At 41.3% G+C, this 27,697-nt stretch overlaps 1 protein-coding gene across 6 annotated transcripts in view; it reads left to right on the top strand.

Annotated features, from left to right (window-relative positions):
* LOC125760998 (peripheral plasma membrane protein CASK) overlaps positions 1–27,697 on the top strand; it is a 229,278-nt gene that overhangs the window by 88,905 nt on the left and 112,676 nt on the right. For 2 of the 6 annotated variants that reach the window (XM_049421718.1, XM_049421717.1), the window contains exon 1: positions 18,512–18,802. The exons of the other annotated variants lie outside the window; for them this stretch is intronic. The gene's annotated coding sequence lies outside the window, so the exon portion shown is untranslated. Of the gene's footprint in view, positions 1–18,511; positions 18,803–27,697 lie in introns of those variants that run through there. 6 annotated transcript variants of the gene reach the window in all.

The raw sequence follows: 27,697 nt of genomic DNA, 5'->3' as shown, positions 1-27,697 counted from the left end.
ATTCCTCTTACGCACCGCAATACGGAAGGAATTTGTTGAAAGCTTCGGTTTTTTTGTCTCTCTTCGTGATATAATAATAGAAATCTATTCAAAATTTTACAAAATAGTAGTTGAATGTGATTTTTCTTTTGAATTATATTTTTTTGCGCAAATTATGAGTGTTACTGGTATCCAGAGAATCATGTCACAAAACTATTGTCCAGGAGATGTGCCTATTGAAAATCCGATTCGCGTGTCTTAATTGACATTTTCCATCAAGGTTTTAAGCTGAGCAAATGTTATGATCATACCATTCTTGCTTCACACGTTAAGACTATAAATAGCCGGACTACATATTCGTTACATCGTTGGGTTCTGATACGTTGAGTCAGATAGATTAAACTCTTGCTCGAAATTCTGTGAACGGTTCGGGCTTTGCCTGTGTGTCGTTCGAAAATGTGATACGACTAACTAGAGAGGGCAAACTGCATAAATTCGGGCGAACGAGGCAAATTTCGCTATAAAATTCCTCCATCGTCACCCCTCTGGTCGACTGTTCTATTGAAAATGCTTCAATGCACTCTGGTGTATATATGCAGGGTAATTTTTGTATCCAGGGATTTCGTATCCAACGTATCACAGCCTTCACAGCCCTATCAGTTCTAGCAAATCGATGGCCCAGTAGGTTGAAGAAGGAACTGTTTTGAAGCCCAAAATGTTGCTGCATGTCACAGCACATCTGTCAGAATATTTCTGTCTAACCCCTCACGGGGGAGGGCGCTTGAAAATGTGTGGAATGCTGGAATAGATTTAGTGAGATTTCCACCCGGTAGTGAAACTCTTGGAATTAATGTGAAAGGTAACGTTACTGGTAGAAAAAAAAAACAACCAAAAGTTAGGGAATGTATGTCCAGTTTTCATCCAACTGTCTTGTAGTATGTACGGACCCGAATCACGTTTCTATAAGAAACCCCATCCAGATTCGGACGGAGGTGAAGGTATAGTAATTCCAAAATGAAATCCCCTTTGCTTCCGCTAGTTTACAAAGCATTGCAGTGTGGTATGAAATCAACTGTCAGTATAGAAAACGGAACATACCTGTTCACTGTGCTAAGGTTAGTTTTCTCATTTTTCCCCGAGAAAGCTGCAATTTTAACCAATGCCTGTTGCCTGTTATTTTAAACGGGGATTTTTCTCCATCCATGTCCGACTGTATTGACCGGGTCCTTCTTCGGATGTAGAGCATTTTGTCGATGCATCTTTGTTTTCCATTCCGTACAGATTTTGTCGCATTTCCGTTTTGGTGCAAAAAACCTGCAAACTGAAGTTTGTTGCAGTCATTTGCAAATCCCCTGCGGGATGACGAAACCTTACCGTGCACGATAAAATGGAATCTGTCGTGTAGTACTGGTGAACTGTATTCCTCAAGTCTAGTTCGTATGCTGCAACAGATACTTTGGGGTTTATTTGTGAAGATTCGTCGAGAGTCGGACGGAGGAGTATTTCAGTTTCACATTCCAGTGCTGCATTGGTAAAAAATTTAAAAGTTTTGAATATTTTTGACGTTTTGTTTGTAAATGTTTTACAGTCATTTAACATGTTTATTTATAACTTTTTATTTATAATCTTTTACATTAATAGTTGTAAGTTTAATTTTTTGTTTTTTGTTTTGTTTACACTGCAGTCGTATTAATTGTAGTGATTTATTCAATTTTGAAACCGACTTATATTACAAAAATTTCAACTTTATGTATTAATCTTGTTGTTAGTAATCAAACAGATTCATTTATAATTATTTTTTCTGCTTAATTCGTCACCATATACACCTTAATCGATTGTCTCTTCAGCGGTCAATTAGTGTAAATTGTTTCTATTTTTGAACGATTTGTTTGAGGCTAACCTGCAACAACAAAAAACACCAACTTAAATGCAAAACCCGATCAACTAATTACACCACAATTACATACCGCAATGGCAACTCAGCTGTTTGTCGGAATGTTTGCTTACCCCCAGCATACGCTTAGACAATCAGGAAAACTGAAGTGTTGTAATTACCATTGAACAAACTTTGTACCAATTGCAAGTGCAGTGTTGTTGCATCATTCAGGTCATGGAAACATGTTTTTTATCCGTTGCGCGCTTTTGCATCGTTTTTTTGTTTTTTTGTTGCACTGGCTCAACATTCCCATCATCGCCGGATTGTACCGCTTGGTCGTTTATCTATCATTTTGTGCTTTATTAGTTTATTCCACTTTGTCCTCCGGCGCTCATCCACGGACACGTTTACTCTCTAATCATAGGGACGCACATTAAATGTGCATTGCAAATCATATCATCACCGTGCAGGCTCCTGTCAACATGCTGGGGGCGGGGGATCGGGAGTGAGAATTGTAGCCGACCTTATCAACGGATGGTAACGATGACCTCGCCATTTCGGTCGGATATTAATCTGTGATTCTGGAGTCTGCTCGAGCATACTGATACGCTTGGTTGTTTGTTTGTTTTTTACGCGAAAATTTTGATTAAATCGTGTTATGAAATATTAAACCATCATCATAAAACAACAGTCACCATTTGTCAAACGAGCCAGCACAGTGGCCAGTAGCGTTCCCGTTTCGCTAATGTGTATATGTGGTGCTGTCAGCTTGCCAAACTTATTTGGTGCATTTGGTACTTGCAATAAATCCACTTAGCGATGCGTTGAGAGGAATATCAGACCAAAATGGGGAGGAGAGATAGGAAAATGCAAACGACAAGCGGGAAAACGATGTGTAGAAAGTAGTTAAATTAGAATCCAACCAAATCGTGTTGAAGGGGGCGAATGTATGCTCCGGTCAATTGGTATTGGGCTCCATAGTTGTTGCATCTTTTTGTTGCAACCGAAAAATTGGTCGCGCACAAATCGCCCCAGACCAGTAACATGAAACGTTAGCAATAAGTTATATTGTTGCTGGTGACCCGTAACACACGCCCGAACCATTTCGGGCTGGCGGCTGCTTGTACAGTGCTTTGAAGCACACACGTTTGAAAATTTTACGCAAAAAGTTATTAGTGCCCGGTTTTTGGATTTGGATGTTTGCCGGTGGAATTTTGTTACAAAGTGCTATTAGTGTTGGCAATCCATCAGCATTCGATAGTACCGGGGAAGTTTTGCTTTCTGTAGCTGTGTGTATGTATTGTTGTATTTGTGGATTACAAATGTTTTTTTTTTTACCTTTTTATCACATAGTTTAACGGTGATTTGCATGAATAAACATCGTTAAACTCGCACATTGAAAAACTACAAAACAAATGATTAAACATTAGCACCAATAAAAGGATGTTTTGTTTTATTTGTTGCTATCCCTGGAACACTTATAGTATTAACATATTAAATTATATTATGAAATATTATTGTTCATTTCCTTTGTTTTTGATTGGAATTTAATGACGATCGGGATGTGGCTAACATGCCATTTTATTATAGTAACAAACTATAAAAAACAGTTTAAAGCACTGGCTGTGGTTATGCATTGACCTTTTAGACGAAATAACCCAAATAGAAATATGTTTTATCTTTAGAATTCCTGCAAAGCTTACGCTTAAGAGCGCTTAACTTAAGAGTTACGAAGTCTGGACACAAAGGTAGAATAGGAGATGTTAAAGTCGGACGTGGGGGCTTATTAAGATTAAAACATTTTGAAAGATTCGTGAAGGATCTATGATATAATCTTCAAAGATTCATGAAACATCAAGGATTGCGGACGATTTGCGAATTTGAGGACCAAATTAGTAGCAAGTACGAAGGATTGACTATTGAGCTACACATGAATATTTCCAAGGATATCCAGAAATGGCAGACATCTTGAGGTTGTAGTACCACAAACGAAGAAAAACTAATCTTTGAGATTTCAAGAATCTTTAAAATAATTCAAAGTCATTTATTTTGTTCTAAGATTGATTCAGATTCATGAATCTGAATCAGCTTCATCCAACACTATTGTTCATGTGTCATTAGTTAAACCTGTTTATTTGTTGAATTTTTTTATTAATTTATTTTCTTTTTTTTTTGTTTTTTCCTTGTATACAATTCCGTATCATTATGAAAGCATAAACTTTAGCGAACAAAATCACCTTCACTCTTTAATAACCGATGTATTGAAATTCGTTCCATTCCGTTGGTGTTGGGCTATTCAAATAAATACAGATTCCGAACAAATTCGAAAGGGCCTGCCTGCTAGAGGGTGCTATTGCTTTACGATCGAAACAAATTAAAAATTCAAATTTCAATAAAAACTTTGCACCCCGTTTCGAATTTTGAAACCAAGAGTTAGTTCGGATGTAGCAATTTGGAGCAGTCTGTGCAACGGGACACCGGGAACCACCCATCCTGGTTGGATGGTACAGTGAAGGGGAAAGGAAATTATTTATCAACGCAACCGTTCCCAACGTTCCGTGAACCAATTTTCTGTCCATTAAACTGACGGAACCGCTAGCCCGGAGGAGTGTTACCACGAGGATATGGTTCGACCATTAATCGGTACTACGAGTTTTGACAGTCTTCATCGGCATATCGCCGTTTTCCACAGGCACGGGCTGGTGTTCGTAAATGCTAACAGGTAATATTTTGTGTTTAAATTAGCACAAGCCCGGTTTTGCCTGCACCGAAAACACCGAACCATGTAGGTGTCGGTCAAAGTTTAATCAATTTTCTTATCGGCAGGTGTTTAAGGAGCACCAGGTATAGTGATGGGCCGAGAGAGTATTGCGCGCTTGACGCGAGCGCTTCAAAAAAGTGATTTCGATTTTTCGGCAAGGGTTCAGCTGGGGATATGGGTTTGGGTACCCGCTCGGAAAGGTGTACCGTTCAACGAAATGGCTTATGATAATCATCCACCATTAGCTTTAATTAGTTGACAAACAGTTAAAGTTAATTCCACTGTTTATGCTGCATCTTGAAAGGGATCCGGCCGCCGGTCGGTACGGTTTACTACACCGTGCCTCAATCAGTACGGAAAGTTACCGCTTGAAGTAATGTCGCTTTTTTTTCTCACACTTGCCCCATGAAAAACTGCCATCAACTCCTGTTGAATGTCCGTATCCGATTGAATGTATCGTTGCCAAACCCAATAACAGGATGGGTGGGAAGCCTGCGAGGTATAAAGCACTTGGGCGTGATATTTTTTCTTAACCTCCAAGCCAATGGACTTAAAATCATCTCGCGTTCCTGGAACGACAGCCGGCAGGAAGGAGAACACACTTTCACTTTTATACACCCGCGAGCATTCATTCCCTTATCGCAAGATGTGGCATAAAGAGAAAATTGATGATAATCTACTTTCGCAGTGAAGGGTAGATTTTAAGGATCGCACACGGTGTTGGGGTTTGGGGTGGGTTTTGATATTCTTCGTGTCATGGTCGCGCTTAACGTTTGCTCTCGTTTTGCAACAACAACAAAAAAAAACCAACTCGAACGGGTGCTCGGTGCAACCTTAACGTGGTGGCAGGTTTTGAATGACGCCAAAGGGTCGAATGTTACCAAATTCCCGCATTTCCTCGTGTACGTCTTTGCCGAACGTCTTGGCGTTAGCTTTTACTTCTGTTATCATCCGGGATAAGTGGAATTGGTTGGTGTAAGTTTTAAGTGGCTCGTTTGCGAACGAAATTTTCATACAGCCAGTGTGGCTCGTGTGTGCTGGCGCTCATGCTGGGGCAAGTACTCGAGGGCGATGCACTCGTAAAGGAGATTTCATTAAGGGATAAGCGGGCCGGAGTGCTGATTGGAGGTGTAATGAGGATGAAAAGTTCGAGAGAGAGAGAGAGACGGGGGAGACGTAAAGAAGTAATCCCAAAGTAACACTTACTGTCTGTTGTGGAAGGCGGAGGTCATGGGGTATTGTTATATGCTGGAGAATTGATATCGATAGTCATTGCAATTAATTTACTCTCCCCGTTGTAGCTTATGTTGTTTTGCAAGGTGTTTGTGTTGCTGGTGGATTATAATTTGAGCACTTCTTCTTTTTTTTTGGCCTATCCGTGGATGGTTGGTTATCTTTGACCAGTCGGGAAAGCACTTTGTTAGGGGTTAGGAAAACATCAGTAAAAATAATCCTTTGCGCATAGAAAGGATGATGTCGATTGAAAAGAAAATGGTGTATGAGGTAGTTTAGCAGGGAGATAAGAAGAGTTGTAGACTTGTAATTTGTTGCATTGGGTAACAGAATGGAACTTTTTATGCAATTTGTTGAAAAAAAAAATTACAAACATGTGAAAATGTGCAAAATGTTATTTAACACTCAAAAAGCTTTTTAAATTATGTGAAGAAAAGGCTTTTACGGGGTTTACGGTATAGCATTGAATACTTCGATTTATTTTCAACAATCGGTTTTATTTATATACAGTGGAGTTTCGATTATCCGGGTACATTTTATCCGACTGTCCTATTATCCGTGCAGCTCGGAAATGACAGTTCGAAAGGCGCATTGACATGTTAATTGCAAAGCCGATCATGGCAAGAAATAAAAACCTCAATAGGAACTGATACAATTTGCTCAAGTTCGACCAAATAGAACAGATTTAGTTCGCAAAATGCAACTAAGCAAATTAACACCTTGCTTTGAACAGAAAATCTATCCATTACACACTAAACACTAAATTTTGTCAATAAGAAGAGTTGTGCCTGTTATCCGTGATATTCGCTTATCCCGCAAGGGCTGAGTCCCGATGAGCACGAATAACCGGAGTTCCACTGTATTTTTGTTTCAATTTGGAGATTTTGTGCGTTACACTTAAAATTCTAAATCCAATTTATGTTTGATAAATTGTGATTTAATTTATGAAATATATTTTCCAAAATTGATTGCAGAATCACAAATCAAATGCAAATCAATTTATCACAGATGAGTTTACAAAGTCGTGCGTTAAAAGCTCTCAACATCGTATCTGTTGAAATCGATTGCTCCTTGTCAAAAGCAAATAAAAAAACACATAAAAAATGAAATACGAACTAAATTGTGAAACCCTGTGAAAAGTTGCCCAATCCAATAGATGACAGTTTCTCAATTTATAATGCTAAAGCTCTGTATTTAAATTAGTCTTTGTTTTCGAATGTTATCATTGTAGCGTGTCACAAGGTATTAGAACACAAGTTTTTTTTCCCAAGGTCCATCATCCATTCACATTCATTACTACCAGGTGATAGTAGTAGACCATCCTAACCGCAAATGCTAGAACAATGTCGAGCACCTGTCGAGGTAGTAGAACCTTGTATATGTGCACTGTGCAAAACACCAGTGCTGAACTGTCAACAGGTGCAGCTGTCAGTTATACAGTCACTTCTGTTTACCGGAATCGAAACGAAGGGAACGGAAAGTGTCATCGATATAGCGTGGTGGTATTTAATTTCCTTTTCACATGTATCTGTCATTGCAACTGTGTGTGATACGTGGAGCTTTATGGTTTTGCGATGGAGAGATACCAAGCATTTTCGTACAGTTGGAACACCTTCACCATCCCTGTCTTATACTACACCAGCATATGTTTATTTAAGATTTGAATAAATGCAATGGTGATCGGTGGCCATGTGTGCGATTGCACGTGTGTGGTTTCGATTGGGAAGCACAGCAAGAAACATTAGCTAAACGAATGTCTTGTGTTAGGAAGAGACTGTTGGCAAACATGTTTTGCTGTATATGTAATGAATATTGTTAACAAATGTAAAACTAGATGAAAGAACTGTTGATCAAAATACACTATTTGAGGTAGCGTGCAATCGTATCCTTCTGATTGCTGTTTGCATCACAACCAATTCATGCTTAAATGAACCTATAAGTTAGTTCTTTTCCTAGCCATGCTTCAACATAGTGCTGGACTCAAGGGAATGTGAGGTACACTGGTATGATTTGGATTTTTTGTTCTGCTTGTTTGTCAGATATCAGAACGACGAACTATCACAAACGGTAACGTTTTGACCTCGGTCAGGCAGGAAAAATATGCAAATTTCTATGTGACGGTTAAACGAGTTGCTTGACTAAAAAAGGGCGATGGAAAGGAATTGCTTTGGGGGAATAGACAGACATCACAACAGCAAACCCACACCTTCATCGATTGTGCCGTGTGTCCGTTGCAGCATCCGTTGGATCATCCATTGCTTCACAGCACACAACCATGCTACGAATGGTGACGATTTTCGATGGAATCGTTATTTTCAGCTGAGCGTGCAGTGGTGTTGCAAAACACATTTTGGTCGGATGAACTTTATTTTGGTCGAAGCAAGAAGCTTCTGTGTCAAAGCAGACCAGCGCAAAAGATGCCTGGTGGATGCATAATTTTATTGTGGATTTCGTGGTGGCTAGCATTTCGGTTGAATGAAGGTGAGGTTTTTTTTGTTCCTTTCTCACCCTCTCAGGGATGTACACTAAGCGCTGGTGGATGATAATAAGATGCTGTTAGGGCCGAACACTCGTTGATAGTGCTGATCATGATGGTGACGATGATGATGAAATAACAAGAAATGGTTTCTATTTGAATATCGTCTTCCTCACCTGTAAATCGCTGTAGCTATGGAATGAAAACGCTTTCCCAGCAACTTGGTTCTATTTAAAGTTTTATGTAGATTCGTGCATTTAAAGTGTGCTTCATCATGCGTGCAACGGTAGTGCGCAAGTTACTATTGACGAAACAGTTGTTAAATTCTTTCGTAAAACTATAAACACTTTCACACAAAGGACAGATTAATGTGGGAAAGTTACCTCCTTAACCGTAACGTCACGACATCCATCGCACATGGGATGCCAGCAAAACACTCGTCACGATGACAACCGACGGGACGGGGAAAAGTTTCACAACAGTCGAGTGCAGCAGATTAAAAAGTATGCGCGGGTGCGCGCGCGGAAACAGCGGCAATAGTTGAACGGGCCAACCCAGACGTATGGTGAAACTTTGTGATGTGAAATTAAATATGAAATTAGTTGTGCCAGTTAGTAGCGAACAGTAAGCATCTTGATCGTGGGTGCTTGAGCTTTCCATCTTGTTCTGCTTTTTCCCGTTTTTCTTTTGACATTCGGGTATGTGGGGTACGACCGGTGCTGATGACATACGGTGACATCTGTTGGTGGTATTTCTTTCCGATTCTCTAATTATATGGGTTGGTTCGTTGAGGTTGATGGTTGGTTTTTTTTGTTGTTGTTCGTTGCTTTAGCTTTAACAACCAGAATATAACGCTGTGAAGATGCAATGTGTAGTGTAGTAAGCAGCAGGAAAAGTTACTCTTCGTTAGGAAGTTGCTGAAGCTTTCGCACTGGTTGGGCCTAGTTACAGAGTGCAACACCACAAGGGATCATGGAAACAGGTTAATTGAAAGTAGACGTACTTTAAACTTTGTTCACTTTTTTACATTAATTTCAAATTGCATATCTGGTACAAGTAGTTCGCTTGCAGATTGATTAATGAAATTGATTTAAAAATGGAAACGAAAAAAAAACAGAGAGACAATCGAAAAAATAGTTATGAAGATTAGCATTAGTCTGATATACAACAAAATTAAACTATTTACAAAATAGAAGTAAAACGCAACCCACCTCGAGTGATGTTTAATTAGAGCTTCATATTGCTCTCATCGGTAGTCCCGCTATCCTACGATCTGCCCTCAGATTGTGGGTCAGCTGGTCTGCACACAGTCACACAGGACACAGTGATGGATGTGCAATTGCATCCAAATGTGTTTAGCTTCGCTTGGCAATGGATACTGTTCACTTGTGCAAACGTGCAGCACCTCGGTGCTAACGAGATGCATTGATTTATTATGCACGGTAGTTCATTATTAATGAAAAGCCGCACGTAAATTGGCTAAATTTCATGATTAATATTTTAGCTGCTTCGAGACGCCAACATGTCCGTTACAGTGGTTCCATTTTGACTTTGAGCAAACTAAATCGAGGGAAATTCGTTGAGTTGCATGGAAGGGCGAAAACGTCAGCTTCATTGATTACGGTATGTTGGGTATGTATGTCACCTTGACACCTTGTGCTGATATGTGGTTACAGTGCAATAAAGTTGCAGGTGAAGTTCTCGGACTGCAGGAATGTTCTCCCAATGGGTTTTATTATATTAAGTTACATTATATTAAGGGTAGCACTCTATCTACTCTATCATTGAAGCATTTTATGGTATAAAACTTATTAAGTAACTTTTTTTTTTTTGTTCGGTTATAACGGCCTGGCCGTATCAAGACTTATTTTACCACGTAGCAGGATTGTCAGTCCATGCTACGGGGGGACGGTCCGGATAGGATTTTAACCCGGTCCCTGCCGTGTGGACGGGCGCCGTTACCACCATGCACCACCGGGCCGCCCCTTATTAAGTAACTCTAAAGTATACAATTTCGCCTTGAAAAATCTTATTACAAAATTTAATTACAACCACACAAACATTGTTTTATGTGTATTTTATGTGATTTTTTTTCCAACGGAAGAATATCTTAACGAGCATAAACAAAAAGCAAATGTACCGAATCCTCATGTGTCGTGTGCATTAGTGATGGGCAAAACGCTTTCAGAGCAGTAACTGACACCGAAATTACTGTTCCGGAGCTACTTTTGAACTCATGGTTCTGGAGTCAAATCCGAAGTAGCGAAATGGCTCCAAAGCCGGAGCTGAACAAATATTCATGAGCGACTCCGCAACTGACTCCGAATCCATGGCCCTGGGGCTAATTCTGATCTCATAGCTCCGGACCCAAATCCGAAACAGCGACTTCATTCCATTAAATAAAATAAATAAATTTTACTATTACATGCACACATCCTACAGATATTACACGTTATAAACTGATTAAAAATTTTTACACTTAATAAAATTGATTCAGAACTAGCTCCGGAGCGATTGGTTCGGCACTCGCTCCTGGCTCAAATCGGAACCAGTTTCAGAGTCGCATCCGTCACTAGTGAGCCTTAAACCATCAACAACACAAGAAATATGGAATATTTGCTGAATAGCTATAACAAAAGCAATATAAAATCGATTTCACGATTCGCATGGTTTTGCACTGGATTTGTTTGCCAAGCAAAGCAAAGTATCGGCGATGCAACGTGTGTTGTATAAGATGTTTTTCTTTTTTTGCACCCAAACTATCCGTTGTTGAGTACAATTTAATGTATAGATGTTAAGAAAAAAAAAATTAAAGAAGCTAAACGATGCTTTTACAAGCAAGCAACCTTACTGAAGTTGAATTAAATAGAAAACCGTAACGAAGGATAAGCAGGAACGGTGGGAGCTATCAAACTAAAAACACAAATACTTGAAAATCGTGTACGGAAGTACCGCCTTGACGTCCCATTTCGAAATCATCTTAATCGGGGGAAAAATGCAAGCAAACATTCAGTAGCACTCAATAGTAAGTTTTCTTGTGCACAATCGCCCTCACGAACAAGCACGCCGTTGTTGCGCTGTACGAACATTCATTTTGTCCCAAGCCTCCCAAGAGTATTGGTGAGGTTTTGCGTGCGCTTCCATCTTTTCTAGTTGGATAGTTGCAAAAAATGGGAACCGATTTTTCCGCTTTCTTTAGGTATTACTTTATTTCTTCTTCTTTTCTCTCAACTTGATCCCAGTCTTGCTTTTTCAGCAAAGGCAAATCAAAGAAGCTTTATCTAGCTGAACGGTCTTTTTCTCGTTGTTGTTGCTTCCTATCCAATAGTGCGCTGGTTGAGGCTGGTGCCCCCCGATCATGTTCGCCGATGCGGGTGTTCGGGGTACACGCTTTTGTCCGTTTTACATTGTTACAATAATAAATCTCGCTTCTCGCTGGAGAAGAAGCAGATGGATTGCAGCGCTCACTGGCGAACAACAATTTGAAGCAATAAAATTGAAGAACCCGGATCCATCACTGGCTCGAGCAGCTTGTCGAACGAGATTTGACCAGCATTTTGTTGTTGTTGTTATTGCTGTGGACAGCGGTATTGAGACGAACCGAGATTGTACTAGATGTGCTGGAATTGATGGTCTCTTAGTTGGTAGGTTGAATAGTGGATTCGGTATTCTTTCGATGTATTCATAGAATGAGAACGAATCGGTACAGGATGTTCCTCTCTTCGAAGTATGAATTGTTTGGACCATTCCGTAAACGAATGTTCACTTGCTTTCAGGCGTAGAATGCAAATTCTTTATGCAAAGCACTCGTTAAATTTAGTCCCAAAAAATGATACATAAAGTATGTATGTGGAAACATATTGGTTGTATCAATTAAAACCCTCAAAGCAAGGGGAAGATTTCATTGGAATTTTGAAATTAATCTCAAATATTCAATCACTATTTCATTCCATCACCCAATTCTTCATTTGTGCTTTTAATTTCGTTTTATACTGTTGAAGTAGAACTTCCTTCTGTATGCAAATTTCATTTAAAAATGTGTATGTTTTTTTTGCTCTATTTCAGGTAAGAGTACGCAAACTCCAGACATGGACATGAATCTTGAAACAGAAATCAGACATCTCTGCAGCCAGGTATTTATTTCTTCGAAACATGAATCTTTCCGTTGCTATTGCTTAAACTATTTGACCGATTTTTCTTTTCACTTATTCACTTCTTCTACTATTCGGGTGAGGCATTCGAAAGGCTTCTCATAACACACTATAAGATAGCCGATCTTGCCTCTGGTCTTATGAAGAGGATTTTTTGTTTTGGTTTATTTCGCAATTCACACACATCGTTCCAGGGGAGTATTGTCTAATTAAATATCTGCACCACCTGCAAAGGGGAGGGAGAGGGAGGTCCATGCCACATAACACAACTACTTCTGGAGCTTTCATTTGGAGTGCGCTGCAGTAGGTAGCAGCAGTCCTTAAGTAATGCTATATGGCTCATTTGAAGCAGCATTCTTTCGTTTGTTCTCGGAATTACTAGTTAGCAATTGCTCCCATGGGACCAGAAGCTCTTCCTGTCTCAGATTGGCCAACTTGAAACTTCATTCATCTGACGTCCGTTTTAGCACTGGAACCTTGTTTCTTTTTTTATTTTGCTACGTGTTGGAACGGTACTGGATGCTATCCAGAAACGGATGTTCCCATGCTTGGGTCACGAAGGAAACGTTCTTCAGTGCTTGCAGTTGCAATTTCTGCCTAAAAGCTGAAAAGCTCGCATTAATGCGTTGGTTTTACGACGAATTGTCTGAATGGGATATAAACACATGTTTATGAGCCGGAGCTCATCTCATCTGCGGGTGTAGTTTGTGATTTGGCAGCGCTGGATGGTGCTGCTAGTTCTAGTGCGAGGCAAGTTTGTTGTGTTGGGCAGGTATTTTTGCTTCCTTGTGTTGGTCGCATGTTGGTTAAATGAAGCAATGAATAAAAAATGGTCGCATTTTGTTTGATTATTAGTTTGATCCTTGTGATGTACAGTTTGAACCGTAATTTTTGTTTCTAAGCTTCAACTGTTGCAATAGGTGTGTGTATCTATCAAAAATCAAGTTCTCTGTAAATATGTAACATTTCTTAATCAAAATATTTATCTAATATTTATGTATTTATTAATTACAAATATACTCGTAAAATAAAAAAAAAATATTAAAAAATAAAAAAAAAATATTTTTTAAATAAAAAATAAATATAAAATTCGTTGAAATGTCGCTAATTTACGCAAGGAATTCTTACGAAAAAGCTACTAAGTAAATAGCTGACAACTTTGAAATGTCCCCTCCCCACCTGGCAAACATCGTGTTTGCGATGCACACGTATGAAACGCAAACAGCTAATGCCACACGCCAGTCCTATAATTAATCTAATAATCTCAATTACTAAATTTTGTACTTGGCCGTCCTGGAACCGCGTTGACGGAGCTGCCAGGGCGGGTGTCGGATTAAAAATATGTACAAACAACATTTTAAATTGGGTCGATGTTGAGCACCGAACGCTGCCGCACCAGCACCATCTAAAAGCAGCACCATCCAGTGGAAAACAAAAGAAAACAAAAAATCCTTGAAATTTAGAGGATCGCTTGCAAATTTGTGCGATTGGCTCGGTATTCACTCAACAAACATCAAAGCTAACGCGGTGGTACTATGAAACGGTTTCCCAAAATGCTAGCTGCTTATCCCCGGGTACTCTTGGCTCTTGGTGAGGGGACAGGAGGGAAGAAAGTGGGGCTTAAAGCGATGTAGGTGAAAGGGATGGTTCGTAGTTTGTTTAGACTTCATTAAATTTCAATCAGTTTATAATGGTTTCGGTTGCGCAACAAATTCGAGCACTTAAGATGTCTTGTAAAACTTGCTTTTGGGCGAATGTGGGCGCAGCTAACGATAGAGGGATGAAAGATTCGGTGGTCGTAAAACGCCAAACCGAAGTGGCTGCGTTCGGTGAAAAGAACGGTGTGAAAATGGGCAGAAGGTGGCAGTTGTGCCAAAAAAACACTAGCGAACGGCTACACCGTTGTGCACCGCCACGTTTCATCAGCCTAACCAAAACGTTTCGAGCTAAACGATGGCTTAGCATTGATCGAATTCCCGTCTCCCGGAAGGCAAGTTTACTCGGGGTGACTTACTGTGTGTATGTGTGTGTGCGTGTATTAGTGAAAAAAAATCCATGTTCCACCCTTCTTTAATCCTTAACCATGATGTCCCGCATCAAGTGTCGGCTGGAACGATACGACTTTGCCCCTTCTGTGGATGGTAATACTCGCTAGGGAATGGTAAAGTACGGAAAGTAAGGATCAAAATCAATGAAACAGTAATTACGCTTTAAAGAATGCGCCCAATGAAAATGGCATGCAAGCTCCACCGATAAGATGATGGAGGCGCCTGGTGACGCGTGGCGGATGGAGACGCCTGGTGGTTTGCGCTTGACGCTATATGACGTTTTGACATTTTATCTCCACCGGTTGGTGGTAATGGGTCGCTGTAAAACGGGGGATGGGAAAATGAAAAGCGAAACATCGTGTAACCGGTGTAAAGTCACAGTAAGAAAAAAATCGATCACAAAAATGCTCATTATCTTATCCCGAAACGACCGCTTGGAAGCTAGGCCGTATGCGTACGTGTGTATGTGGATGTGTTGTTTGTGGTACACGAAGTAGGATGTGGTTTTGTTTGTGTGTGTGTGTGTGTGTGTGTGTATATGTGTGTGTGTGCGTGGGCGTCGTTCGAAACCTATGTAGATCATTTAAAAACCATAAAAAAGTCGAAGTACACCCATTTGGTGCCTGCTACCGGTAAAGGTTACCCTGCTTATGCGATGATGCACGAAGAAGGTTTGAATAAAAAGCCCCTCCATCTCCGCCTCGCTGTCGATGTGACGGGCCGGGATGAGCTAACTGGGTTTGGTTGATGGATTTTCGTGTCCTTTTGCATTGGAATTTGGCAGGCTGCGCAAAAGACACCCCGGGTATCGGTGTACCTTAGCGAAAGGATACGGCGCGTGCTTATGGGTTTGACATGCTTTCGCACGACGGTTTTTTTTTCGCCGCTGGGGTGGAAGATGGGTAGAATTATGACTTAAATAACTCCCCGCCCATAATGAAGGATAATAATGTTCGTTTAATGTTGTGACGTTAGGTGGTGAACAAACGTCGCTCATTTCATAAATGGATTGTTGGCGTTAGTAAAAATGGCAGTACCTCCGTTTCTTCAGCATAAGGATGGGCGGGCGTTTTCGGCAGTGTAGCCAAAGGGCTTACGGGGGTTTGGGAGGTCTTTGCTATGCGAAACATAGCACACACCGTTTTGTGGCTGCGTCCTCCCTCCGTTTTAGAAGAGGTGAAACGTTGTTGGGGGGGGGGGGGGGGAGGGTTTGTGAGGTGGGGAAGGAGAAGGGTTTTCATTTCAGGCCTGTTGTCGTTGTTCTTCTTGCTACTTCTTTCTACTACCTAAAGACGTGGGCAAATTAGAAGTACCGAAATTCGGTGGAAACGTGGGTACTGGAACAACAGAGTTTAAAAATGAAAACAGAAACTGTGTGAGAGAGTGTGTGAGAGAGAGAGAGAGAGAGAGAAAAAGAAAGGAGAGAAAACGATAGGTGGAAGTAATTCGCTTTTCTTATCTGTTTTCCCGGTGGTTTCGGTTTGCTTGTGGCTACATGATTGACGGTGTCTGTTTTCTCTAGCACCGTTACCACATTGCTTTGGTGGAAGCGCATATAGCGCCCTCAGCCGCCGGTTGAAAGAAACGCAAAGGTTTTCACCGAGAGCTGTCTCGGTTGACGGTGCCTGTTGAATCACGTTCCGTCTCTAGTTTGTTTTAATTCCACTCAAAAAGGGCTCCCCCATCAGAGCACCCTTACTGTCATCAGCGTGCTGGGTAGGCTGTCGATCGATTTACGGTACGTGGGTATGTGTGTGTGGGTATTCGTTTATGAAAGTGTGCGTTTGAAGGTGTGACATTATGACAGCTTGTCTTAGTTTCTTTTTTTCATGTCTTTTACTTCTTGTTTTGTTACATTCTTTTGTGAAGCTATCTTGCCTAAAGCTAATACACACGTTGGATGTGAAGATGAAAGACATCAACCGAAACCGGTTTGGAGACAATTATGCGCATACGTGGATGAGCAACCGAAGCTGGGTTGGGGAAAAAAAGGATTTCATCGAGTTGGATAATTAGCTCACAATTTTCTTGCCTTCTTATATAGAACGATACCCCGTACCTTACTGCGTTAAATCATTACCAATTAATCGATCGAGCCGAACACGTGACAATGAGAATTTTTCCATTCGAACCATTCGAGATTGTTTTTTTTCTTGCATGACAGGTCACACCCGATCTGTTTTGTTTGTGCTTTGTTTGTTTTTCTTTCATTTTGCCGTCCCCGAAGTCATTTATGCTAGTATTTAGGGCAATTTATTTGTGCCAGCAGCAGCACAAACAGGAGGCTGCATTGTCCCGGTCGTCGTTCACTGCAGTATTGTTTCGCACGTGTCAGGTTGCTGTACCATTTGGCACTAGCACGAACCAAAGCCGGATAATGTAGCCGCGGTGGGGAGGTGAAGGAGAATTTTTATGCTTCCGGGCTACGTTTGTCACAATTTAGCTGACTCGCTGACGGGAGCGGGTGCAGTGAAACGAATAAATTGTATCCACCGTTGCACACGTGCAGCGATGCAATCAGCTGTTCACAATTCACAAAACCCGATACCGGCAGCTATTGCTTCTGGGTGTTAAGTTTTCAATTTTCCTTAACTCTGAACTGGGCAAAACGATTATTTTTTTTTTTAGAAATTATCAATGTTAAATAGGTTTTATTGTAAATAGTCTTTAATACTAGGATGAAGTTAAGCCTATCTACACCACCTGTATGCTGGCTTGTCAAACTCTGCACGGCCTTGGAGCTTTGGTCATGTGCAACTATTAACGTTTGTTGCGCTAGTATTGGTTGAACCAGTTTTAACTCGACGATGATTCGCACCTACCGATTGCATTCCCCAAAAACTGTGGTGACTGTTCCAGCTTCGGAGCTTTTGCGAACGAGTGATGACCCATTCCGAACGACGATGACTGTACGCAATGATTTCGATGACGTGTTGAAGCTCTTACAATGTTTTACTTGTAGAGCATTTACCAGAGAGCCGCAGACCGTAACGCTGCATCTCCCGAGCCAACAAATAAACGTGCTCAGTGTGAGATGTTCGGGATGCTGTGCGCAGGTCTCGTACCAAAACTCGATGCTCTACATCCCTGTCGTCTAGGTAACATTTTCATGAGCTTTTACAGAACAAACACGACCGCTGGGGTGGTGATGGAAGGACGGGGCGGGGGGGGGGGGGGGGGGAGGGAGGAGGAAACAAAGGTTGAGAAGCGACAATACCGAAGCACTGACACACTTTAACATACTCTTTTAAAAGTGTGCGTGTGTGGTAAGTAGTTTTGAAGCTATTACTGTGCCATTTTGGACCTTTTTGGGAGAGTCCTTCTAATGGCGAGCAGGGATGCTGCTGGTCTGTACGAAGATTTGCGTGGGAATTGATTTAGCTCTCGTACCTGTACATTTATTCTCTCGCACACCTATAAACCATATACGGTAAGGACCGGAAAGGACTTCTTTCGGAGCACGTTGACTAACAGGTCAAATTGCAAAACCTCTTAACCGAGAGTGAGAGAGAGAGAGAGTGAGAGACAATGACTGACGATGATTTCGAGTTCGCTCGTCTATCGCTATCCCATTTGACACATCCCAGAGCAGGCTGATCCGTGGAGTCTGCGCCACTGATCGTAGCCGCGACAGCTTTCCCAACAACTTCGGCTGCTCGTAACGCCTCGTGGCATCCGTGGGAGATGCTGGCACGAGCTGCCCGAATTTCTCGCAGCAAACGGTGGCCAGTTTTCGTTTCGGTACGTAGCAGCGTGTGACACACGAGCGCAGCATCAAACAGCAGCAGGATCCTTTCAAAGGATCCACGCACACGGTACTTGGCTTTGTTGTGTACGGTTGTTGTTTGGTGTGCGCCCCCACCCACCCTCATTCTCATTCACATCCCTTGTGGAGCGCGCGCGCGTTCGTGAACCTGTGTGTGTGTGCGAGTCTGTGTATGTTTTGGGGTTGTATTGTAAGTGTATATCTGTATACATGGATGCGTGTGGTGTGCGTAGAGTGGTATAGTGTGCGGGGGTGTCATCATCCCGGTTGAGCCGACGACGGAACCTTTTAGGATTCTTTCGCATCCAGAACGCGCTCCAGCATCAGTTGAACGGAAGCCCTTCAACCGAAAGGGTGCAAGCACAAACACTACCACCCTATACTGCATATTGTTTTCCAAACGCAAAGTGTACTTCCAGTTTTTTTTTTGGTTTTTTCGTGTTTTCATTTCATTTCTGCTCATTGTAAAAAAAAAACGCCAAAAGTGTGCTTTATATCGGATAACTTGTGTGGTAGGATTTTGTTTTTTTTCGATTAAGGATAATATGGAATTTGTAAAAAGCAGCAGCAAAACATACCGACCTAAAAAAGGGGGGGCTTTCATGCATGATGGTTTTACACGAACAATAGAAATTCGTACAACTTCGTACTATTTTCGGAAAAGTCGTTCCGAATTACGGATCAGTCCGTCTGATCAGTAATGGTGGCTATTTACATTCTGTTTTACATGAAACTAATTCCATCTCCGAGCACTGAACACTGCTGTGACTCTGTTGAACATATTGCCGATTGCCTGGGACAACTCGGAACTTGTTTTACTCTACATCACCCACCCGCCTCGCGACGAGTTAATCGACGAGTGGTACCGCTGCCAAAGATTTTGGTCAAACCATCGAACGACTGCGTCTGCTGCCCGTCTGTGTTGGTGCGTTTTGCTCGCTGCTTTGCGAATGGGTACGCGTAAAAGTCGGTGTATGTGTGCGGCTCGTATGTGTATGTGGTATGTGGTTTCCGTGGCGCCATCGTCTTCCGTTCGCGTCGCTCGAAAAGGAAAAACGGAGCGCATCCAGCGTGCTTTTGCTCGCAGTAAAAGTCGGTCGGACGGATTTCGTTTCCATTTCCGTGTGTGTGGAGTACTGTATCTTTACCCTCAAGGTGGTTAAAATTTCGAACAAAGATTACGGCACGTCATGCTGTAAATAAAAGGCAGAATGGTGAACGGTGATCAGCCCACCAGGGTTAACCCACGACATCGATCATAATTTTTGCGCAACAATGTACACGAATGGATTGGTCCGGAATCGTTAAACACAGGGGAGCAACAAAAAGAAGAACAGCAAAAAAAAGCACACAAAACCAGAGCACGCACACACGCACATCGTTTACGTGTGGAGATGGTGTGTATGGATAGAAACAAAAAAAACGAAAAAAGAACTGAGAGCAAAACCATTCAGAGAGACGTTGCACGAGAGTTAATGGAATTGGAAATTTCCTTCAACTGTTGTGTAAAGAAATGGAGCTATGTGTGTGTGTTTTTCGCGAAATTTGTTGTTTCTCGGTGTTTTATTATTTTTCGGTCTCGGTTACCGAGAATTTTCGCAACACATATCGCGTGCATCATCTTTGCTCATGGTGCTGCTGCGGGAAACTCAAGCGCAAAGTAAACTCAAACAACGCCTGGTTGTAGCGCTGCAGGCATCCCGTGCAACGGCCACAAACGGGTTTTTGCTGAATGCTAGGCATTTTCGTGTGCGAGCACTCAAACACATATTGTGGTGTGTAGGGATAACCCACCTGAAAAACGGTTAAAATGGAGAAAACACAATAGAAGAAGGAAAAAAAATCTGCGGGAAAAGAAGTGCAAACTCTTGTGCTACCGCGTGTGCGATGTGTGTGTGTGTCTGTGTGGGTAGAAAAGTTTTTCCCCAAAAACCCCAAAAACCCCAAATAACCACACCAACAAAACAACGCAGCGGCCAAAGGTAGCATTTTGGGTTTTTTTGGGGGGGAGGGACCGTAAGAACAAACCTCATGGTGTGGTTTTAGGTGAAAAGAAAACGGTTTTCCGGATAAAAAGTATGTTCGCGCGCGCGCTCGTGTGTATGTATGTGGGATCTCCCTAAAATGTGGGGGTTTGATAGTGGTTGATTGTGCGGAGAAAAACAAAACGCGTGCAGGAAAGCACACAAAAAATTGGTTCACGAACTCTGCGAAACTTGCGTTTCTTGTCTGATGTCTAAGTAATTCGCTGCGTTTCGTTGGCGGAACACGTAAAACAGAACTCGCAACAGACGCATACTGCGGACACATCACATTTACCTTATCAATTAAACTTTTTCGTAACCTTTCTGCGGTACAATTGCAAGCAGCCGATTTTTTTTCTTTTTTTTTGGGAAGAGTTGTTTTCCCTGTGGATCAGTTTTTTTCCTTTGTTTTGTTCTTCAACAAACTGTTTCCAATCATCTACTTTCTACAATTTTGTACGATGTCGTACAAACAAACACAGTTTCACAACAAAAAACACACAATCGTCGATCGGTACGTAACGCTGTAATGTGGGAAATGCTCGTTAAGGATAATCGTGTAAATTCGCGTCTCGGCGCCATCGGGGTACTTTTTTTTCGGAATGGCATTAAAGCAGCTGCTGCTAGTGTGTGCCATTGTGTTGCTGATGAAAAATGTGTATCTCCTCACCACAGCCCCGAAAAAGAAGGACACGTCAGCGATGGCGACGAATGATACGATGTGGGGGACACGTTGTTTTGCTTTTGTCGTGACACTTCCCGAAAGTCTTAATTAGTGTAGCCCAGGAGACGATGATTAATTTCTGCACTTTACCTTCTGTCGGAGCATATACACTTTGTGTGTATTATGTTTTTAGTCTTTATCGTTTTAATTGCTACGTCTGTTTTAAGCTTTGTGAACAGTTTTATTTGCATGATTAGTGTTTCGTGTTTTGCATCAGAACACTTGGCACTTTTCTTGGCGATTCTGGCAATCAATTTGAATAGAATGAGGGATAATAAAAAAAAGTTTGTAAGACATTTTATTTTATTACAATAGATAAGAAGTCTTTCGGTAGCTAGAAATATTTTTTAAAACAGTGTCTATTTTTAATATTTCTTTTAGATTCTACAAAAATATTTATACAAAACCTTTTGCTTGGTGCTTTGCCTTTACCGTGTAACATTCACGTGTACCTTCATTATCGATTGCTGGTTGTTGGGCAACCAACCAAAAAAGGACCTCAAGTATTTGGCATTTCTCTCACAATTGGTTGGGGTTTTCTGTTGTGTTATTCATTTTTTTTTCATCCACCAACGTTTGTTACCTTTCATCACAAACCGTATGGCTCATCGCATGTGTCTTTGGAGTCTCTCCCCCGCCCCCAGGGGTGGTCGAAAGCATACATCTAGTGTTATGCTGTTCCGTGAGGAAGGAAAGGTTATGAAACTGACCCCGGGGGTATAATATTCATATTTTTATTTTATTATTCAACCCTCAGCCCGAGTATGCGAGTATGTTTTTTTTTGCTTTTTGCACTTAATGTGTGCTTTATCTGTTGTTGGAGTTGCTGTTGGTTTGGGGAGGTAAAAAATAGGCCACAGCTTCTAGTTAGGTGAGAAGAGGAACATCTTTAAGCGACCAGTAAGCAACCTGGTGTGTTTGATTTTTTTTTCGTGTGGTGCTACTGTACTCGTTACATCCCTCCCGAGAGCGAACAGGCTTTGTGGTCTTTTCTGGTTTCGGTTATCTAAGGTCTGCCCCCTATCGATAGCATGAATAGATACTTGAGTTTTTTTTTGTGTCTGTTTGCCATGACTCATGGCTACTGGTTTCGGTTGCTTCTTTGGTACAAAACACACGCACTTAAGCAATGTGCTAGATTACAATTTGGCTTGCATGACACTCGAATGCGTGCCGGTGCTTCATTCTTATAAAGGTTCGTGAATCAATACGGAATACAGGGATGTTGTATTTTCACAACAAAAAAAAACCCCGTCCAGGTGTTTAAGCATGGAATCATCCAAAAAGGATGAGAGTGGCCCGAGTTTGTTCGTAGTTTTGTTTATTTTCTTTATCGGAAGTTTACGAAAAACGTTCGGTGCTGTTGGTATTTTCGATCTTTACCTTGCGGCTGATAGGAAAGGAAAAGTTGCCCAATATGCCTTCGTGATGATCCTTCGAATCCGGTGGGCGTATCGGTTGCTCCAGTGCTTAAACAGTGAAAAAGGAAGGTGTGTGTTTTTTTTATTTTGCTCTTGGGAGGGCCAGGAAAAAGAGGAAACTGTTCTTCAGCATTAGATAAAGGTTGCCATGAAGCTTATCCTGTTTCGCAACAAGGTGTGTACTATCAAAAGGGTCAAACAGGAAGCACGTACCTGTGGTGGTGAAGGGATCAAGCGAATCAAGCGAATGGTGAATTTTTGTTACGATCTTTCACTTCTGACGTGGGATAATTGTTAAATACCACGAATGAAGAGAACCTGAATGCGTTTCAGTTTAATCCTTCACATTATCAACCACACGCAGTTAAGGATTATGGAAATGTTAATCAATGGTGGACACATTTTTTTTGCATTTTCCATAGTGCGAGTGGGAAGCATATTTTGGGGAATTACAAACAAAAATTTTTGAGTGAAGCCTCGATTTGATTCTGGATACAGATTATTTTTAAGGATTTTACTTTTATGATCTATTCTCGATATTTTTTTGATGAAAGAGAAAAAAGGATTTTCGTTTCGATTAAGTTTGCTATAAAAAATGGATTTGAAATATGTTGTACAATGACAATATTTTATTTTAATTACACTCGTACCACCTTCAAGCGGCTTTTCGCATATGAAAGCTGATTAATTGTGAAAAGTTTTTGATGGCTTTTTCATATATCCTTACCATTGAAATATGGTAGAAACTTTCGTACTCAGTTAACATAAGCATGTACCGTTTTGTTTCGTATTCGCCAACAACCGAAAAACCACCAGATGCCATTAAAAAACCTCCCCCGTTTTTACATAACCGAATCGAACCCATTCGCAACCGCACGTAGGATTAAAAGCAAATAAATTTCACGTTCCTTCCGTGTTGGCGCAAACGTATCGTACCGGTAGTGATGCGGGCGGGTGGGTAGGTGGATGTGTTTTTCTTGACCTGCTTTCCGCCGTACGTTCGTTTGCTTTTGCCATACATTCGACCGGGTTTTGGCACGATTTGTCGGCATATTTGCAATTCTTAGCCCTAAGCCTTTCGCTCGACGTGTATGGGGCGCTGGTTGAAGATGCTGCTCGACGCTTAATCTTCTTAGCGACTCCAGTGGGTGTGCTCGTGTCTATCAAACACTTGCTATAAAATGTACTTTAGACGATGTGTTGAGATGGTTTATGGTTTAGATTTTTCCTAAAGCACCTGAAGACACTTGAATGGTGGTTGGTTTTCGGAATTTCGGAAACGTTTCTTTAAAGGTAATCGTATGGAAAAAGGGGGAAAACACGCAGCAGCTTCTTAATATCTGTTATGAACATTCTGTGCCATACGTCGGTAGAATGTAATTGAAGATGATTCCATGTAATATCGCTCTCAGTTAGTTTCAAATTCAATTCCGCACAACGTGAATCCTTTGATGTGAGGTTGATTCTGTTCGGCGTATTTTTCTTTCGCGCTAACGCTTTCCCTACCTGACCATTGTGTCCAGCTACAACAATCAAATGCAATTCATTTTTATCATCAATCCATTGCTTTGATCCTCTCAGCAGGGTTCTGGGGTTTTTTTATTTTTTTACTTCCAAGTGGAACATCAACAATTCCTTCAACGTTCGGTTTCCGTGGAATTAATATTGCTTTCTGTTTGTAGTTCATTGTTGGGTCCATTGTTACCCACCTTTAGTTCCCTCTGCCTCGCTTCGCGAGTACACCAATGAAATGAAAGCATCCCAAAACAAGCAAATGATGAGCTTTGCTGCTGATGAAGCTGATGATGCTGGTGGATGACATCATGTCGCGCTAGGAAATACTATCCCTAGCGACGGGAGGAAACCCTCCCGATTGTTACGGTTAGAGGACACCCCCTACAGTTTCGTCACAGTACAGCCATGACGAAGACGCATCCAACATTTGAGCGCCTTTAACCTTAGTTTTGGAGCATCTTTGCTGGGTTTCGGGTGCTATTTATTTTCCAATTTAGCCCTGTTTGAGCTTATAGTGAAACCGTGTTTACTTTCCCATCAGTGCGCTGTGTTTCGGTGGCGATTTTAAGCGAGAGTGAAGGGAACAGATGTGAAGTAGTGGCAGAACGTAGAAGAGAAACCTCCCAAATGCGCGCACCGTTTGATCGGACGGTAGGCAATCTGCTATCGTGCACTGGTCATCCGGTTGTGGCAATCGAGGATACGAGAGGTGCTCTGATCACTTAAAGCATCATTGCTCCTGCTCCAACTCCAAGTCAGGGGGAAACCATATCACTGCCCCGTTTCCAAGCGATACAGAATGGTTTCGCGTACACAGCCCCTACCACATGACAATTTTACCCTTCCCGCGGCTTCTCGGTTAAACATCGAACATCATCGTTAGGCCCGTGGGAGAGATATTTGGATTAGAGCATCTTCGAAGATGGTGGGGACATTAAACCAACCCAATAGCCGTACGTCCATACGCACAGCTGTTGGCCTGGTGGCATGTGTTATCGCTTTGCCCGTTCGGCAAAATACTGAAAAGATGATTTCTGCCCTACACCGAGCAGCCAAACCTTTTCTGGCTTGGGAAAACATTGAAATCAAACGTGCAATTTCAATATTGGCTCTGGGAAAATGTGGTGGTGCGTGGACATGTTGTTGATTCGAATAGAAAACCGATTCCGAAGCGCACGCACCCGGGATATGGTCGGGGGATTGTTGGTGTTTGCGTAGAAAACATATTCAAATTTTCAATTTTATGATGTGCTCAATACGTGCCTTTGATATGTTACGCAGCTGTAAAGGGTATTTTTGTGTTTCCCCGGGCAGGCTTGAGATTTTTCAATCATTTTTTGTTAAATGGAATTGAATTGCACATTTTCAGTAGTAGAGTTAGAAGAAGACACACACACACAAACAAAGAAACCAAACTGAAATGCTTCAATTATTAGTAACATCGACAAACATTATACAAATAAGTACATCCCATCTTCTGTACGCGTTGAAAGTTGTTTGGCGAAATAAATCCTCGACCGTAACATAAATCTTCGACGAATGGTTTAAGGTGTATCAGATATTTTATTAATATCTCAGTCATGCATTAGGGCAGGAAAGTACCTCATATCAGTGCGAGGCATTGACAGCACTGGTGGATGGCTCAACCCGACGTATTCACCCTTCGGCGGGCGAAACCTCGTGAAACTCGTGAAGGAAGTTCAATTTCATCGGCTCAGGTTGCGTGGTATTCCTCGTGGTGCGATAAATCCTACACCCCGGCCCAGTTCTGCTTGTTTGTGCTCCTTCTCTCTGTCTCTCTTGCACAAAACACGGAGACACACCCTAATGCACGTTGAGAGACACGGCACTGATTTGAAACTGTAATCATCTTATCAATGATTAATTTCCTTGAAGTAGCAGCAGCTTTAGCGTACGTAACGAAATGGAACCAAATAAGAGGAATGGCAAAATACGACGCTTCGGGTATGTTGGACTCCAAGCTGAAGATGAAGGACAAGACAGGTTTTTCGGTGATATCCTTGAAAGATGTTTGCGTGCTAATTCCCATTGCTTTTTGGGTGGTTTTGGGTGGTTTTTTTTCTTTTTCTTGTTCATCACTCTACGGCAAAGATAGGTCTTAGCGGGAGAGCAATCACGACATTAGCCTACCGCTGAGAACCGATTGCCTTAAAGCAGCGTGTGCCTAAACCTTCCACTTGAGACACGCTGCGATCGGAATAACTTTACGTACGGCGCACATCACACACCTTCCATGTGAACAAAACAAAATGCAGGATAGACGAAAACAAACAAAAAAGAAACGAGTTCGAGTAAGATCCTTAAATCTGAAATCGGTGTGTTTTGCAACTCGTTCTTCTATGCGGGTATGTTTGTCCGGAAATGTTTTCGCCGCGGCTTCAAATCCGTTGTACGGGGGAAGGAAAGCTCAGTACCGAGGTGCCGAGGATATTTCGCTCATTCGACAGCCAAATGACACACGAGAACATGTGCGCGCACATGTGAAGCCAGGCTGAATGTCTTCATGAATAAACATGAACACCTACCAGGATTTTGGTGGGGTTTTCGATGAAATGAGCCACGGCACAAACACATCTTACTTACGGAATCCAATAATTCATACCGTGTGCTAGAATCCGGAACTAAACGAAGTACGAAGTGTGAGAATGTAGCTTTGGTAATCAGACTGGGGGCAAAAGAAAGAAGAACGTACCAGATTGCAACATTAGTGAGGTTTTTTTGCGGTAAAATTTGATCAGCAATTCTGTCCGCCAAATAAGGTACAAAGTTGATCTAAATCTAGAAGCGTCATTTGTATAGGTGCGATAAAGAATAAGTCTCTTTACGTGTCCTGCATTTGGTTCTGTGACCATTAAATACTGATGAAGTGCTCCTACGCCATATCATGAGCTTTCAATCATACTGACCGAACTCTGTAATGGGAAGATTTGTAAGATTTATGGAACATTAATTGTCATATACGGAAGTTAACTTTATCTCTAATACAATCTTTACCCAATACAGTTAGTTGCTACAATTAATTTTGTAGCTATGAGGCGCCTGTCCAGAAGAAAAGCGATCGATGATCTTCGGTGTATGAGACCGAACAGCGACGCCACGAAAAACAAAGATGCAATTTGTACTATTGCCCTTCAAAAATCGTTGTCTTGCATGAGTTCGCCTAAATGTATGCAATGTGTAATTTTCCACAGAAGGTCTTTTCACATTAACCTTCAAGTAGGCAACCGGATACCCGGGTATTTTTTTCTACTTTGAACTGCAATAACTTTTATTTCGTTGCTTGTATTGACCTGAAATTTTCTGTAGCCTCCCAACTTTTTATTTCCGAATTTTGGTACAAAAATTGTAATTTTAAACAAACAATAAGTATTTTATTTTGATTTATTTTAAACTTTCCCACGTAAGTTGGCAACCAGCATACCCGGGTATTCCATACATTTCGTATGGAGAATGACGTTTCTCTTCTTCTTCTTTTCGGATTTAAAATTTCAAATGGATCGTTAGTATTATCGTATCTAAAAAAATATAATAAATGATAATCTTTAATTATCATTATATTATTATTATTATAGTATATTATAGTATAGTATAGTATTTAGTATATAATTTATATAATATAATAAAAAAACATTAATTGTATGCGTCAAAACGTATGGAATACTCGGGTATGCCGGTTGCCAACTTACGTGTGTAAATTTGGTT

The sequence above is a fragment of the Anopheles funestus genome, chromosome 2RL (genome assembly GCF_943734845.2).
Source record: "Anopheles funestus chromosome 2RL, idAnoFuneDA-416_04, whole genome shotgun sequence".
Classification (NCBI taxonomy): Eukaryota; Metazoa; Arthropoda; class Insecta; order Diptera; family Culicidae; genus Anopheles; species Anopheles funestus.
Note: the sequence above shows the minus strand (reverse complement) of the source record. Positions and strands in the feature narration are given on the sequence as shown.